Genomic DNA, 16,706 nt, shown 5'->3' on the forward strand with positions numbered 1-16,706 from the left:
CAGCCTTTTGTAAACTGTTTAAGCTGTTTTAGACTCTTTTTCTGCTGGATTTGACTTTGTCTTTCAACATTTTCAGCTGATTTAAGCTGCTTTAGGAAATGCAGGTTGTGATTTTATGAAATCCTTTTCTCTTTCAGCCATTTTTGTCTCACTGGGATATTTTGGCTGACATGTTTTTTTAATCTCTTTTAGAAGTTCTAGTGAACCATTTTACAATTTTTTAAATCCTCTTTTGATTAGATTGAGTTCTTTTGACAGTTTTAGCATCATTTTGTAAGTTATTCTTGGTTGTAACCATTTTTTAGCCTTTAACTAAAGGAGCTATCATGACTAGAAGTTGTTAAAATTGGTTCTTTGTTCCCCTTTCAGCTGTTTTAGATGGGAGATAAGAGGCCTAAACATGTTTATTGAGCTCTGGTCGTCTGAGAGGAGCTCTACAGTGGAGCTGAGGAGCCACATGTGGCTCCAGATGTGCAGTTTGCAGCCTCCTGCAGGCTCTTTCCAACATGTTAATGCACTGTTTACACACAGGGATCCTATAGAAATGAAAATGTCAGATGATGGTTCTTGGAGCTTTAACCTCTGTGGTGGTTTTGGGTGTTGGTTACCATGACAACAAACCTGAATCACAGATTTCCCACCATTGTGATCTGGAACGTGCAGGTTTAACCTTGACGTGACCTTGCTGAGTTGAACTCCCGGAACTCTGGAGTCACAGTTCACTTTGAGCCGGTCCCGGTGGGGCCGCGTTCAGCGGCCGACCCCGCCGTGACCCCCGGGCGTCTCAGATCGCGGAGCGTCGCTGTCACAGGCCCAGCTCTTTCTCGCCCTCCGACAGCGTTCTGCTCGGCTCGCTGCAGACTTCACAGGCCTCCGAGTCGACGCCCACCCGGCTGCACGGGGCCGTCAGATGCTCCCACCAAGTCGCGCCGGAGTGGCAGTCTCCACACCGACACTCCAGAAGGTTCAAAGAGCAGCTGATGTGAGGCAGACAGAGAGGAGAGGAGGATGAAGGGCAGAGCGGCAGAGCGGCAGAGCGACGGAGGCCGGGGATTGTTTTTAATTGATGTGAGCTGAGCGGGAAAACAGCAGCAGGAACAACAGCAGCAGCAGGAACAGCAGCAGGAACAGCAGCAGCAGCAGCAGCAGGAACAGCAGCAGCAGCAGCAGCAGCAGCAGCAGGAACAGCAGCAGCAGGAACAGCAGCAGCAGCAGCAGGAACAGCAGCAGCAGCAGCAGGAACAACAGCAGCAGCAGGAACAGCAGCAGCAGCAGCAGGAACAACAGCAGCAGCAGGAACAGCAGCAGCAGCAGCAGCAGGAACAGCAGCAGCAGCAGCAGCAGCAGGAACAGCAGCAGCAGGAACAGCAGCAGCAGCAGCAGCAGGAACAGCAGCAGGAACAGCAGCAGCAGCAGGAACAGCAGCAGCAGGAACAGCAGCAGCAGCAGCAGCAGGAACAGCAGCAGGAACAGCAGCAGCAGCAGCAGCAGGAACAGCAGCAGGAACAGCAGCAGCAGCAGGAACAGCAGCAGGAACAGCAGCAGCAGCAGCAGCAGCAGGAACAGCAGCAGCAGCAGCAGGAACAGCAGCAGCAGCAGGAACAGCAGCAGCAGCAGGAACAGCAGCAGGAACAGCAGCAGCAGCAGCAGCAGGAACAGCAGCAGCAGCAGCAGCAGCAGGAACAGCAGCAGCAGGAACAGCAGCAGCAGCAGCATCAGGAACAGCAGCAGCAGCAGGAACAGCAGCAGCAGCAGCAGCAGGAACAGCAGCAGCAGCAGCAGCAGGAACAGCAGCAGGAACAGCAGCAGCAGCAGGAACAGCAGCAGCAGCAGGAACAGCAGCAGCAGCAGCAGCAGCAGGAACAGCAGCAGCAGCAGCAGGAACAGCAGCAGCAGGAACAACAGCAGCAGGAACAGCAGCAGCAGCAGCAGCAGGAACAGCAGCAGCAGCAGCAGCAGCAGCAGGAACAGCAGCAGCAGGAACAGTAACTTGAGAATCTATTGAATTATGGTTCATTTTCTTCATTGCTGCTTTGCTTTATGTTGATATCCTACATTTTATTTAAAGTCCTGCAAGTGAGCCTGTTGCACTTATAAACACACACATTTCCCAGCACACACACACACACACACACACACACACACACACACACACACACACACACACACACACACACACACACACACACACACTCTGAAGTAGACATGTGCAATGTGTTTAAAGTGGGTCGTTTATGTCGAAGTTATGAAAACCAGGGTATGTGTTTGGGGGAAAGCCAGCGAGTGAATGGCTGTGGGATCAATCAGAATGGCATCTACAGCTAATAAGCCAACACACACACACACGAACACACGCACACACACAGAAATGTGAAATTTAAGCCAGCTCTCACCACCACACCCTGAGAATGTGCAGCAGTCCTCATGCTGCCAGAGACCACATTTAATGAGACTGCAAGGGACCACAAGCTGCAGAGAGCCTATACCTGGAGACTGCACACACACACACCACACACACACACACACACACACACACACACACAAAAACAAACATTCATTAAGTGCATACATAATTGCTCCAATGGATAATTACTGTGGGTTACACACACACACACACACACACACACACACACACACACACACACACACACACACACACACACACACACACACACACACACACACACACACACACACACACACACACACACACACACACATCACGCCAACTGGGAGGTATTGCAGAGTCCTCCACTGCAGACAGCAGGTGTGTGATTCTCTCGTCTCACCAAACCAAGGAAACACGTCGTCCTCACGTCTCTGCACGGTTTGCATAAATGCATCCACGAAGCGGGACGTCGGCTCCGTCTGCAGTCTGTGTTTACGCCGTGATGGAGCGATGCATCGTGTGTGTGTATATCTGTGTGTTCGCGTTGTTTACGCTGTGCATTTGTTCGCGTTGCGTGTGAAAGTGGAGACGACCGTGCAGCTGCGAAACGTCTGTCATCCCGACATAAGTGGCAACAGGACTGATGTTTGTTTCTCTTAAAGCAGAAGCACAGATGCAAACACACGTTGCTATAGTTACCGTGATTTGGAAGGAGGAGGAAAGCGTATTTATTGTTGTAAGAAAATCATGACAAAACTAAATACACATTTGAAGAGATAAAAAAACGTTTTTTGCAATAGTTTCAGAAAAGTTTTGTGTTTACACGACAACATTGTTGACGATGTCTGTTTCCATGGAAACGGCAGAAATGCTGAAACTGTTGTCGTGTAAACGAACGCTGAAAACACAAAGGCTTTCTGTTTTCACCTGGGAACACTCACACTCTGTTCGCCCCAGGTATTCTGATTCCCGGCCGGCTCGGCGCTCTGATCCTCCACATGCTGTTTCTGTCACTTCGTCCCTCTTCTGACGAGAATTCCTCCTCGTTTTGAATTCCACACCCTGAAGCCAGCTGGGTTTTTCTGTCTGCTGCCAGGACGGCGAGCGGCGTTTGAATCCCTGCTCGCTCCTCCCGGAGCAAACGGAGCAATAAACAGCGCCGAAGACAAACGACGATGAGCCTGCAGATGATCCTCTACACGGGAAGCGTTTTGCATAAAGGGCCTAAATCGCTTGGATGGTGAATATTCATATACCTGCCTCTAAATCTGCGCTGAGGGAGCCTTAAAGGGGCCGGGGATGGAGGGATGAGAGGCTCCATTAGCGATTCTGCGGAATAAACAAAGCATTACGGCGAACCTGCTGTGAGACCGTTATAGATAAACTACCACTTAGTTAAACAGGCGTCCTGGGGAATACCCATGCACACAAAACAACAACAAACATACAGCAGGGATTACGCAACCTTTACGGAAGAAAAGAAGAGACTAATAACTTTCCAGTCACAGCTCCCGCTTTCCCAACGGGCCTCATAAAAGAGCGCCAGGTTCCTGGCAGCCCTATAAATTAGCGTGCAGGTCCTGCGGTCCAGCCTGGCCGCACTGATCCGTGCCAATAAGTCTCAGGTCCGATAGGCTCCGTCTCTCTCTCTCCGCAGGGCGCCGCTTCGTTCCTCCGCCGCGCCGCGCTCTCATTTCCTTCGCCTCTTTGTCATATTCCTTCCTCCCTGTGTGTTTAATATCGCGGCCTCTGCTGGTATTGTGCTTCGTGGATGGCTCCTGCTGATTTTTATCACGCTTCCGTCTCCGTGGCCGACACACACACACACACACACACACACACACACACACACACACACACACACACACCCTCCCTTTCAGCACCTTGATGAATGAGCAGTCCAGCGTAACCCGAGCCTCCGTCTCCTCCCTGCATACCTGGATAATAACATGCATACGGAGGAAACGCAGACAGGTCAGTGGGTCATGTGACCCGCCTGTCGTCCCGGGGTCGTGACCCCGCCGTGACTCCCTCCTCAGATCTAAACATAACTCCCGACGGCGCCTCGGGGGAAGAAAAGAAGGAGAAAAGAAAGGAGGCCGCTGGATTTGCTGTGGAGCGTCTTCACAGCGTCCGCCTCCATATTTTTAGCAACAAAGACCCTGAAATAACTCACTCATCACAACAACACTCGGCCTGGGTGGGGCTTCAAAGGCAGGTTTTGACAACATCCTGTAACTTTTATTGAGAAGAAAATCAGAGTCTTAATCAAAGTGTCTGATCTCCTCTGGCGGGATGAGCTCAGCGTTCGTCCGTCACTCCGTTTGCTCCATTTCCTGCTCCGGTCCTGACTAATGGCTCATTTAGCTCCGTCCCTCCTTCCTGTGTGTGACTGATGGCGATCCGGACTCCCAGTGTCTCCCCGTCTCCACCTGGCTTGAACCCTGACCCCGGGGACATGCTCGTTGACTCTGTCAGGACCAGCTGCTGTTCTCGTTATTTATCGCCAATCCGGTGCAGATTGACGATCCGGGTCCCGTCTGAAGGCCCGAGACAGGAAGTGTGTTCGGTCCTTATCTGCACTAAATGTAGGATGAGAGCAGCGACGTGGAAGCCTCTGGGTTTAGCGACACTTTTGACTCGGATACGAAAACCTCAATGAGGATCATTTTAAATAAAAACTTGTTTAATGTACGAGTCATACCGCTGTTATTACATTATCGTCCAGGTACACTGCAAAAACAGCAAAAATTCAAAATCTCACCAAGTTCATTAGTCTTGTTTTCAGGCAAAATGTCTCATCTCTCTTGATTTAGGATAAATTTAAGACTTATCTTTTTTTTTTTTTTTAATAAAGTGTACTTACTGCATGGACAGATTATTTCACATATGAATTTTCTTTATTTTAGTGTTGATATCTTGTATTTGGGCCACCGTTTTTTTGCATTGTAGGTTTTGGTGAAATATCTCTATTTACCAATTCGTACCGAAAGATACTCATGTAATCAAGTCACCTCAGTAGCTTTAAATGTGCACGTGCAGAACTAGGAACTAGGCTGAGTGGGAATTAATCTCAGTTTGAAGACAGAGAACAAAATGTGTGTGAGTAAAAATATCCACAAATGGTATTTACAGCGTAATCCATTCACGTTTTTGAAGCTTTTGATAAAGTGGAAGCAGATGCTGTGGAGTTATTTTCATGATCCACTCTTGACCGTCATGACCAGAAACGAAAACCACACCAAGGGAAAATACCACGACTGCAGAGTAATGTATTATTTTTACCTGTAGCTTATAAATCCAGTGTTTCTTTTTTAGCTCAGATTCGGACAGAAGGGAGGGAAACATCTGGTTTGACGCCACTTAACCTCCATTAATTTCAGCACTTAGACGCTGACTGTGGCTGTGAGTGGTTTGATGGAAGACGCCGGGCTTCGCCGGGCTCGCCATGCCTTCGCATTGAAAACAATCACCTGCCGTCGTCTGAATATTCCAATGAAAGTGAACCAAATTGGTGAAACTGTGAGAGGAGAGAAGAAAAAAAAAGCATTCTAAAGACGAGAGCGAAGGGACTTCAGAGTCCATTTCCTCCGCATGCAGTCATCTAATCCTCCGCTTCAGGGTCTACTTATTATTCATTCACTCATTTTGTCACAGTTTATTGGTTATGTTGTGAAGCATTTGCAGTTTATCCATTTCACTCCTAATATGAGGGGATTTTCTGTAAATGAATAACAAATAAAAGCAGGACGGGACTGGATCCCCTCCTCGGCTCGACGCCGTCCTAAACCTCGAGTGTTTTTACTGCCAGGAGGGTTAAAAACTTTCTCATCGAGTGAATGAGTTTAAAATTTAAGTGAGGCAGAGCCGTGACCTCTCGCGCTGAAAATGACCTCTCGTCCACATTCTTCTAAAATATCTGTATTTTAGAGAAATATTTTTAAAGTGTTACAGGTGCAATTACTGAATTCTTTACATTCATCTCTAACCAGAGTTTTTAAATGATGTTTTACTAGAATATCCATTGAAAGGATTCCATCAGTGTTAAATTTCAAAGATCTAACTATGACTTATTGGTAGACAATAATAATAAAATCATCACCGTTTCTTCGGCACTTCTTCTCCAGGCTGTTCAGCAGCCATGACGGTTTCGCTGCGAGGAGCCGTTTGGCTCCGGGCGGATTTAAAGATGGATCGGCTTCATGCGCGCCGTTAATATAATCTTCAGACACGAGTCTGAGAAAACGTCGCTTCAGATCGCAGCAGCGCTGCGTTCAGACAAACTCACAAGTAGAAGCTGATATCCGAATATAAAATGATCCAAACAATAAAACACATTTCAGAGCCGAGACAGCTTTTGGAAACAGTTATCAAACAACAACTTCCACCTGAGACAGGCACAACCAGACCACCGTTCTAAAGCACAAGTACGAGCACTAACCTTCAGCTACTTGCTGATACTGAGGAACAGAACGGCAAGTTAATTAGGCAATAATTCAAGTTTATTTATGGAGCATCTTTCGTACACAAGGCAATTCAAAGAACTTCACAAAGAGAAAGAAACACAAAATTACATTAAAATCACAGAAACAAAACAACATCAGAAACAAAAGAGCAATTAAAAGTAAAAAGGCAATTAAAGCAGGAAAATGAAGACATTTAAAATGAAGCTAATGCATTTGGAGCAGTGGAACTTGAACCATGGATTTTCACACTGAGATGACGGCACTAACCACTGCACCATTTCAATGATTTTCCTGAATCTTTCCACGGTTTTGTTGACATGAATGCATGTCAAGACACAACTTGTTGGGAGTGCGGTGAAGACATTCGTGTTTTCGTGTTATGAAGGGGTTAAACAGATTCATCCTGTCAGAAATAAGTGATTTTTTTTTTTTTGGCAGTAGTATCCGTCTCCCGTCTCTGTTGCATCATGACGAAGTGTTTTCCTCTGCCGGCGGAGGAGTGCGGCGCTCTCGCCATCCTTCAGACGCTCTGCAGACGGAAAGCGGGGAACATGCGAGCTAAATGTCTTGTTGCCCTTGACAAACAGTCAAACGTTCGGGTTCGCCTCGGAGGATGCGAGTATGACAACCCTTAATCGATTTGGGCTTTTTTCTGCTAACTGGTGCGGCGAAGCGAGCCGATCAGGTGACCGGCCCTGAATTTTTAGACAAGAAAAAAAAAGAAAAAAAAAAAGAAAAACACTCAGCGCCTTGTTCCAGCTGCTGCTTTCACCTTTTCCTTCCACACTCCTGTCTGCGTTTGAGGTCGCCGCTCACCGTCAGCCATGTCAGTTATCGACTGCAGTCAAACTTTGTTTTTTTATTCTTCTTCTTTCTCAGTTTTACAGCTGCTTGAAAACTTCCCGGGATGTCTGTGCTTTTCTATTTCGCCATGAGTAATAATTCTGAAATGAACTCCCTCTATGCTCCATGGAAAACCAACAGACAATAAAACGTCTGCAGCTTGAAACTGTATCGTCGCGACGCCGGCTTCTCGGGATTTAACAGAAATACCAGACGCAGCCAAGTGTGCAGTCGGAGCCTCACGCAGTGTCAAACGCCGGGGCCGCTGCTCGGGTCCCGCGAGAGGCGGACGGTCGGCCGGGCCCGGGACGGCGGGGCAGAGGACGTCCTGTGTGGGCGGGACTCGCTCCGCCGGTCTGGAGGAAAAAATAACGCACAAGCAAGACGAACGGTGACGCTCGGACTCGGACCTGCTGAAAGAGCCGCTCCTGCAGGCCTGAGCGGCTGGAGCGCGGCGCTTCATGCCTGGAGAAGAAATCAGGGACGTGGTTTGATGCCCAGCGTTTCGAGTTGAAGCTGAGCAGCGCTCCTTCGCTCTGGCTTAATCGTCTAAAGCAGGGTTGTGTCAAACATACGGCTCGCGGTGGAAACAGGCCTGATGAAAGGTCCAATCCATCCCAAAGGAGGACCTCATATGAATTAAGACTTAAAAAATGAACTGCTGTTTATCAAGAAAAGGAATGCCTGACTGATCTGAACATTTGGATCACAGTGTACTGCAGAAAGATCCTGTTAGGAAACCCAGAATGTGAGGAGTCTGTGAAAATCCTGCTGAAGGCCGGAGATCCGTCCACTGAAGGACCGAAGCCCAGAACTCATCAGCCAATAGAAACACTGGATGCTTTCTACCGTGTTGGTTTCACAATAAAGTCAATTTTCATTCAACACAGAGGAAGGTTCCGGAGTTGGACTCTGCTTTTACACGTCAGTGACTCAAGGGAAAATTTATCGTTTTGTTTCAGAAAAGTTTTGAGTTTACATGATTGCAGAAACGCCGACGATGCAGTTTTCATGTTGGGCCATTTGTAGACGCTGGTATTAAATCTAATTGCTATGGTCATGGTGCACGTGCAGTATCAGCATTTCTATACAGAGACGGAGCTCGAGCGTTTTAGAAAATTTGCGTTTTCTCCCGTTTCCACGAAGATGAAGTCGAACTAGTTTTTTTTAAAAGAGTTCCACCTTGACAGCAATTTTCAAAAACTTACATTTTCTGTGGCTTGAACCAAAATCCTATGAAGGTTTTGCATTTTCGTCTGAAAACGTTTTCTAAATGAGGCCTCAGTGAACCCTTTTGGGAGGGATCCTGGTTCGAATCCAGGCTGGATAAGAAGGGAACTGGTCCTCGCGGGACACTGACGACCTGAAGTGACCGGATACAACTGGATCCATCCAGAGCTGGGCTGCTGGTCCTCCGGGACCAGGTCCTCCATGCTTCCAGGTTCTCCCTGCTCCATCACTACCCAGTGGAACGAGTGTGTCGAGACGGAGCCTGACGAGGAGCTGGAACCGAACAAAGAGCTCAGACGAGGCCTTAATGGATGAAGACATGATGTTTTAAACTCCATGATTAAAAACCTCCACATGCTCTCCGTTCCACGGCGACATGTCAGGAACCAGACCACGTCGGACACCGCTAGCGGGCGGCTCTTCCCGGTCTGACCGCTGCTGTTTCAGGGACGTCCTGGTGTCAGAGCCAATCGCCGGATCCTGTGTGATCCGGTCGCTCCGAAGCCCATAAGGCTCCACGTTCAGGCGGATATTTACCTTTCTAAATGAGCTGGAAAAAAAAAAACCGTCCTCATCAATTACGAGGGATTGTTTTGTCTCCTCGCTGCGGCGCCGGATGCCGGTTCTGGAGTCAGAGCGGTGAATCCACACTGAGGAGGCGCCGACAGGCCAACGGTCGCTCATTTAGCTAATCTGAATATCAGACACAAACATTCAGCCTGCATAAGTAGCAGCAGGAAAGCTGCTTATATTCTGAAAGAGATGAGGGAGCGGGATTGAAATGGTAATGACGTGTGTGTGCGTCTGCGTGTGTGTGTGTGTGTGTGTGAGGGAACGGGGATGCTCTGCAAGGTTGAATTTCACCAATTGAGCTCTTTCGGCGGGTGAGTGTGAGTTTGGTTTTCAGCTCAAGTGGACAAAAGGCTGCAGTTTGTTCTGAAGAATGGAAGATTCTGGAAGCTCTCCGTTCTCTGTCTGCTTCACCTGAAGGTGGGAGAGAGTTCCTCTGTCCCGCAGTGATGAACTGAAAACGCAACTTTTTGAAAATGGCTTCCAGCTCTGAACTTTTGGAAAACGCCTGGTCTCTGCTCCTGGTCACGTGCACCACAGTCAGCTGGAATAATTCCCCTGGCTATCAGCGGAAAGACAACAACAACAACAACACAGCAATGACGTCCACAAACTACTGATCTGTGATCGAGTCATGCCAGTTTCACAATTTTGTTGTTTTACCGTTGATCAATCGTCGGAGCTGGATTTGAGTAAAACCATTTGTAAAGTCTTTGAAAAGAGGGTTGAAGTTTACTTCATAAAGGAGGACGTTAGTTTATAGAGTTGTGTGCAGATAAAGGCTGCAGCTGACTTCAGGATGTCAGTTTTTCATTCATTCTGCCAGAAGGATTTCACAGGTGAGAAGACCTTCAGAAAAACTATGTTTTTCTATGCTATTATTTTTGCCTCGTTTTGATGCAGTCCAGGTTTTTGAAAAGAAAAAAAAAAAACTCACTCAGATGTGATGTGCATTTTTTGGGGGGAAATGTGACTCCTGATGTAGTCTGTGGACGTCATCGTTCATCTTTTCACATGGCCCGCTGTTAAAGTAAAAATCACAAAAATTGGCAGAATAGCATTGTCACTCGAATCAGCACCGAAAAGAGAAATAAAAGAAAAAAAAATCAAATCGGCACCATTAGAGACGGTAATCCCCCCTTGGTGTGAATGTAAGTGTGTGTGGTTGTCTGTCTCTGTGTTTGTCCAGTGATGGAGAGGAGTGTCCAGGGTGTATCCTGTCTGCTCAGCTGGCTCCAGCGCCCCGTGGCGCTGAACAGAACAAGCAGCATAGAAGGTGGATGGATGGAATTTTTCATAATTTTTCTCCAGCCATCTTTGTCATTTTAACTGTTTGGCCTGTTTTTCGCTCCATTTTTGACAATTCCCAAAATTTTGGATACTTTAGTGAGTAAATACAGAGGAAGTAAAGAGCCACAGGGTGAAGAGAACAGAACAGGTGTTATTTCATTCCAGAGAGTTTTGAGTAATATTTCCATTAATTGCTCAATGGAGGTTATTTTATGCACATTAGAGCCTCTCTTCATCTGTGCACTCACAGCGAGGTTTCCTTTTGGTTTTCGTAACTTATCCTCCCATCGTACGGAAGAGGCATACTTTGAATATATTACATTTACGAAGCATCTCTGATCAAACTCGTGCATCCTTGAGCTGAAGTGGAGTTGAAGGCACCGTCTCTCTAGTGGAGCGCTCACATTAAATCATGATCTGTGTTACAGCCATTCTTTGGTAAAATGCTATTTTTACACTCCGATTTCCTCACATTTCGATACGATCCGTCCCTTAAATTGCATCTTCTTGTTTCTTTCTGGTGTGAATCAGACATCATGGGCCTTTAATGTATTCGCTGTAATTCCCTCTGAAGCAGCAGAAGCCTCGACTCGTCTCCCGGACCTGTGACTCAGTGACTTACTGCCTCACGACAAGGCGGCTTTCTTCTTATCTGATTGCTTTCTTCCTTTTCAGCGCGCGGCACAATGGGAGGCTTAGCACGTCTTAGTTTGATTAAAGTGTATTTATATTAGTGCGGCGCCGAGAGAAAAGGAGATACTGAATCTATGAATTTCAATGGAGAAGAAGAAGAAGAAACCCCCAGAAGAGACGTGCGAGCTGCAGCCACGAGCCGCCGGGGGACGGAGGCTTACTGCAGCAGGAGGCCGCCGGTTTAGAACGCCACCACATGGAGGTATTGTCCTCAAGCCACACAACTGGATTTTCGCTTTTTTATTAAGCTAATATGAGGGCATCGTCTGATGGTGCGCGTTTGAGTCGAGCCGTTGGGATTACTGTCATTCGGAGAGAGAGAGAGAGAAAATTAAAAAAAAAAAAAAAAAACATCTGACACATTAAAAATGCTCTTTAAATGCTGAGCGCGTTTCGTAACCCTCCCGATCATTTATCCTGTTTGGAGTGTTTTCCAACATTTCAAAATGTGACAGTCGTCCTCATTTAATCTGAACCCCCTGACAGCAGTTTTTAAACACTCACAGCCTCTCCATTCCAGACAAGTCCTCAAAAGTGAAGCTCAAACAAACATTTTGGATGTGCTTTCCCAGCAGTTTCCCATCCATCTCTTTCTAATTGGGACGGGGGGGGGGGGGGGGGGGGGGGGGGGGTGTTAGGATGGGGGGGGGTCTCAGCAGTTCATCACAAGGCAAAGACAGCAAGACCACACACACTCAGGGCCCACTCAGGTATTGCGCTGACACATAAACCAAGCTACAAATCAACAAAAAGAATTGGCTTCAGAAACCAAGATGAGATTTCTAAAAACTGTGAGCTAAACTGGAGATCTCTTTGCCTTTGGGTAAAAGGGGGGTCAGCAGCAGGCAGAGGATTGAGGAGAACCATGGTCAAACAGGAAGCGAGTTAGGAACTGAGAATCCGAAACAGAACGCTGGAACGAACAAATGAACAGGAGATGGAGCTGAAGCCCGATTTATAGATCTGTCACCAGGTGAAGTCAATCCCACAATCAGGCACAGGTGAAAGTCATCAGCTGCAATCAGGCACGAGGAGGGGAAGCCGGGGAGGAGTGACAGGAAACTCCAAAATAAAATATTAAACGGAGACGACAGACAAAGTGGGACACATGGGAGACATTTCCTCAGCTGCCTCCCCACGACTTTTGTTTACAGACTTTCTTGTAAAATATGAACTGCGCTGTATCTTAATATTTTGACTCTGTGAATGATCGTATGCCTTTTTCTTCGTCTGTCATGCTGCAATATATTCAATGACTTCCTCTTCCATGCACCAACAGACAGAAACAATGCTTTTTTAAAGAGATCCTTCTGTTGTCAACACCTTAATGCGGGTAAAAACCTTGTTTGACTAGCAGTTAGCTTGTGCGTGATGTGAATTAAATCATCCTCGAAATGAACGTGAAGCATGAAGTGTTTGTGCGAGCGCCTCAGGAACCCAGTAAATCTCGTCCTCGGTGTTTAAAGAGTCTGGTCGCAGGTTTTCAAACACGGCGTCGAGTCGCTGTTGACTCTGCATTCAGCTCTGGAGATGAGGTGGAGCGCGGTTTGCTCGAGGTCTCGACGGGTGAATTACGGCGGCGGCGGCTGCGACGGCTGGAAGAACTCAGCGGCGAGAGTGAAGTAAGCCGATCTCCCACGTGGAAGACAAACACTGAGCTTCGGCCGGCGCTGCAGACGCTGCGGCTCTGCAACACGTCCCTCTCTGCCCCTTTGTTTCTCTTCGTCGTCATCTGACAGTACAGATACACGACATGATTTGGCCCGAGCTAAAATGCTTTTTTGTGTTTATCTGGAAGGCAGTCTTCACTCATGAATCCAGCCTGGAATTAAAACCGTGACTATGAATCACTGCAAACATAAAACCTCCATCTGATCCGTTTGTCTCTGTTTGCAACCGAAACACCTGGAACTTTTCTTACTGGCATGTATTTGATCTCATCTGCTTTAAATCTCCAGATTTGTGACATTTGTCTATAAACGGACTTTATATCAGCTCCACACCTCCATCCATGTCTTTCTGGCTTCCTGATTGGCCGCTCCCGATCGAGAGGGCGGATCTACAGTGATGCGACCCGTCAAACCAGAAAGGACGAAGATAATAACGAACGTCGACAGTCATTTCTCATCTGGCATCAAACTCTTGTTGCAGCTTCTGTCTGAATCTGTTTGTCACTGTAAATGAGGGGAAACTCACACTCGACATGGCTGGCGATTAATAAGCAGGTCTGCGTCTGTTTGAGTTGGCGGCATGTTGAGCTAACGAGCTGATGGAGCGTCAAGCTAACAAGCTGATAAGACGTCAGGATTTTTTTTTCTTCTCAACTAGATTAAAAAGAGGTTTTTGATGGAACGTTAACTGTCTGACTCCCAGTTTAGCCCGAGTTTGTAGTTTTAGGGTTGACTAACTGACATGCTAACTGCATCGTTTCCAGTGTTTCTGTTGTTTCCGTGTAAACGCTCATCATTTACAGAACGGTGCCACGAAAATGCAAAACTTTTCTGAAACTAAAACGAAAAAATTGCCATTTCACTTGAGAGGTGATCATGTTAGAATAAAAATATAATAAGATCGTCAAAGTAAATTTATACTTACAAAACCGAAATTTACCACTAGTTAAATAACTAACAATGAAGGCAGTAATACAATGCAGACAAAATAAAAGCTTGACTATATATATATATAGTTTAGAAAGACTCGCACAAAGTAAAAGCTTCTAGCTGACACTGGTCAGCAAATACTAATGTAAATTATTATTTATTGAAAAAAAATTATGATCTTGGTGTGATAGTTGCTGAATGAGCAGCTTCACATTTAAAATATTTTTATCTAGCAGTGATGAAGCTTTAAGGCTGCATTTACACGACTATGTTCCAGGTGAAAATGCATCATTTTTGTGTTTTCATTTGAGATCAGTTCTGCGTTTCTACAGCCAAGTATAGAGAAAATGACAGAAACACTGGAAACAGTGCAGTTAGCATGCCAGGCCACAAGCTGGCACTGCTGGTTGTTATTGTGATGAAACTGAAGAGAGGAATATTTGCTGTAAACATTAATGATAGGAGGACAGGGGCATTCGTATGGACAGATAACGAAGTGAGACTGTTATTACAGTGACGGTCAACTCTGAAACTACCAAGTCCAGGAGAATCTGGACTGGAATCAGGACCAGGCCCACGAGAATCTCCCAGGAGTCTTGGCACTGGAGGAAAACCTTATTCTTATCGTCCCTCCACTGAGCATGTGCAGCAGCAGTCCCTGTAAAAAGTTGCATTTTCTCATGTTTTCACAGAGTCAGAGAGTTTTTTCAAGTTCCACCTTGTGAGTTGTTTTCAAAAACAGTTGTTGTTCAAAAAGACCTGAAAATACAACAAAAGGATTTCCATTTCCCGGCATCCATGCTTTACTGCAGCTCAATTTAAAGCTGCGTGGCCATAGATAACTTACGTAGATGGGAGGGATACGTCGAACCGTGTGGCCATATTGGATCTGCATTAGATTGTGAAGATCAGTGGTGATTAATGACGAGCTGTTTCTGTCCTTCAGACTGAGACTCAGACTGTTTATCAGGCAGGACTGCCATCGTCATTCCAGTCACTCTCCACCTAATACCCAGCTTTGCAACCGGCATGTTGGACGACTGTGTCAGTGTGTACGCTCAAACACTTCACATCCTGCAGGCTGCCAACCCGGGGATTTGGGAACATGCAGAGAGACGATTGGGATGCTGTCCACGTCTGTGTTTTGTCTGTAGGTCTGTGTTTGTTTGTGTTGTTACAGTACTGCATGTTTTAATGGGAGAAAGATGGAGATGTTTGTTACAGAGAATCTGTCATGAGAAAAGCTGAACTGCAGACGAAACATGTCTGCTTCTGGCAACCTGGGACGACCTGCTGCACACTGAGCCAAGTGTGTGTGTGTGTGCGCGCGAGTGTGTGTGAGTGTCGCCTGAAATGGGACTTTATTGCTGTCCCCTGGGTCCCCGTTGGTTTCCTTTGTCTGATCCCTCGGACCCCATGGGAGCTCTCACACTATGGAGTTTGACTGTTTCCTGCACACACACACACACACACACACACACACACACACACACACACACACACACACACACACACACACACTTATCCAGAATCACTGTATAGATCTGTCAGCCACCTCTTCCTCCAATCGACACCACAGAGAAAAGGATTCCCGAGGGAGCCTGGCTCAGCCTCCACGTCTCACATCGATATAATGACCTGCAACCACTCAAACACACCTTACTGTCGCTTCCAATATCCCTCCTGCTTACAGATGCAACACAGACCGCTGTATCAACGAGCAGCCGGTGGTCGACGGCGCGCTGCAGCTGGGAGCGCCTTTTTATGAAGCAAAATGAATTATTGTTTTATTTCAGTTCAGGTTTTAAACACTTGTATTAAACAGCAGTATCCACGCATCTGCTCCGTCCAACTTCATTATCCTGTCTTATGTCTGAAAAAATTGAATATCTGCTACAATGAGCTATTAAGATTTATTAAACTTATACATAAAGATTCCTTTATAGTCGCTGCATGCACAGTGAAATTCATACATGCTGCAGAAGAAATGTCATCCTTGTAGTAGGTTTTCCAATAAAACCATCCACAGGAACTTATGGCTGACGCGTGTTTCCAAAAAAAAAAAAAAAAGAAGTTTGTCCTCCACAAAGTTCTTCATTTGACATTTATTGAACAAAAATAAACAAAAAAAAAAAATAGAATTTCCAAACAGCTATAAAAATGCACAAACCTTGAAAGATCTTAATTAGTTCCTAAAACGTTCCTAATATATAACAGGTCCACCACGGTAACACGGTCAGAAAAACCGTGAGCTCCTCTCGACTCTCAGGCCGTCTCTGCCACAGCACCTAGCATCACACAGATTGTCGCCGTTTCTTAAAGTGACAGGCTCCTATTTCGTCCTTAATTGTTATGAGCTCATTAGCTCAAATTAACCAAATACTGTGGCTGTGTATATTATGAGAATGCAAATATAATTAAATCAAGCATGTAAAAACTGTTTAAATGACACAAAACAATAACTCAATAACTTAACTGAAATCGTCATCAATAAACACAAATTATGCATGCTGCACCTATATTACCGGCCCCTAATTGTTCTAACAGTGCAACAATTTTGAACAATTATCATCTTTCTTTACCACTTCAACAAATGAAACCAAAAGGAATGTTTTAACATGCATA

This window comes from Salarias fasciatus, chromosome 22, assembly GCF_902148845.1.
Source record: "Salarias fasciatus chromosome 22, fSalaFa1.1, whole genome shotgun sequence".
Lineage (NCBI taxonomy): Eukaryota > Metazoa > Chordata > Actinopteri > Blenniiformes > Blenniidae > Salarias > Salarias fasciatus.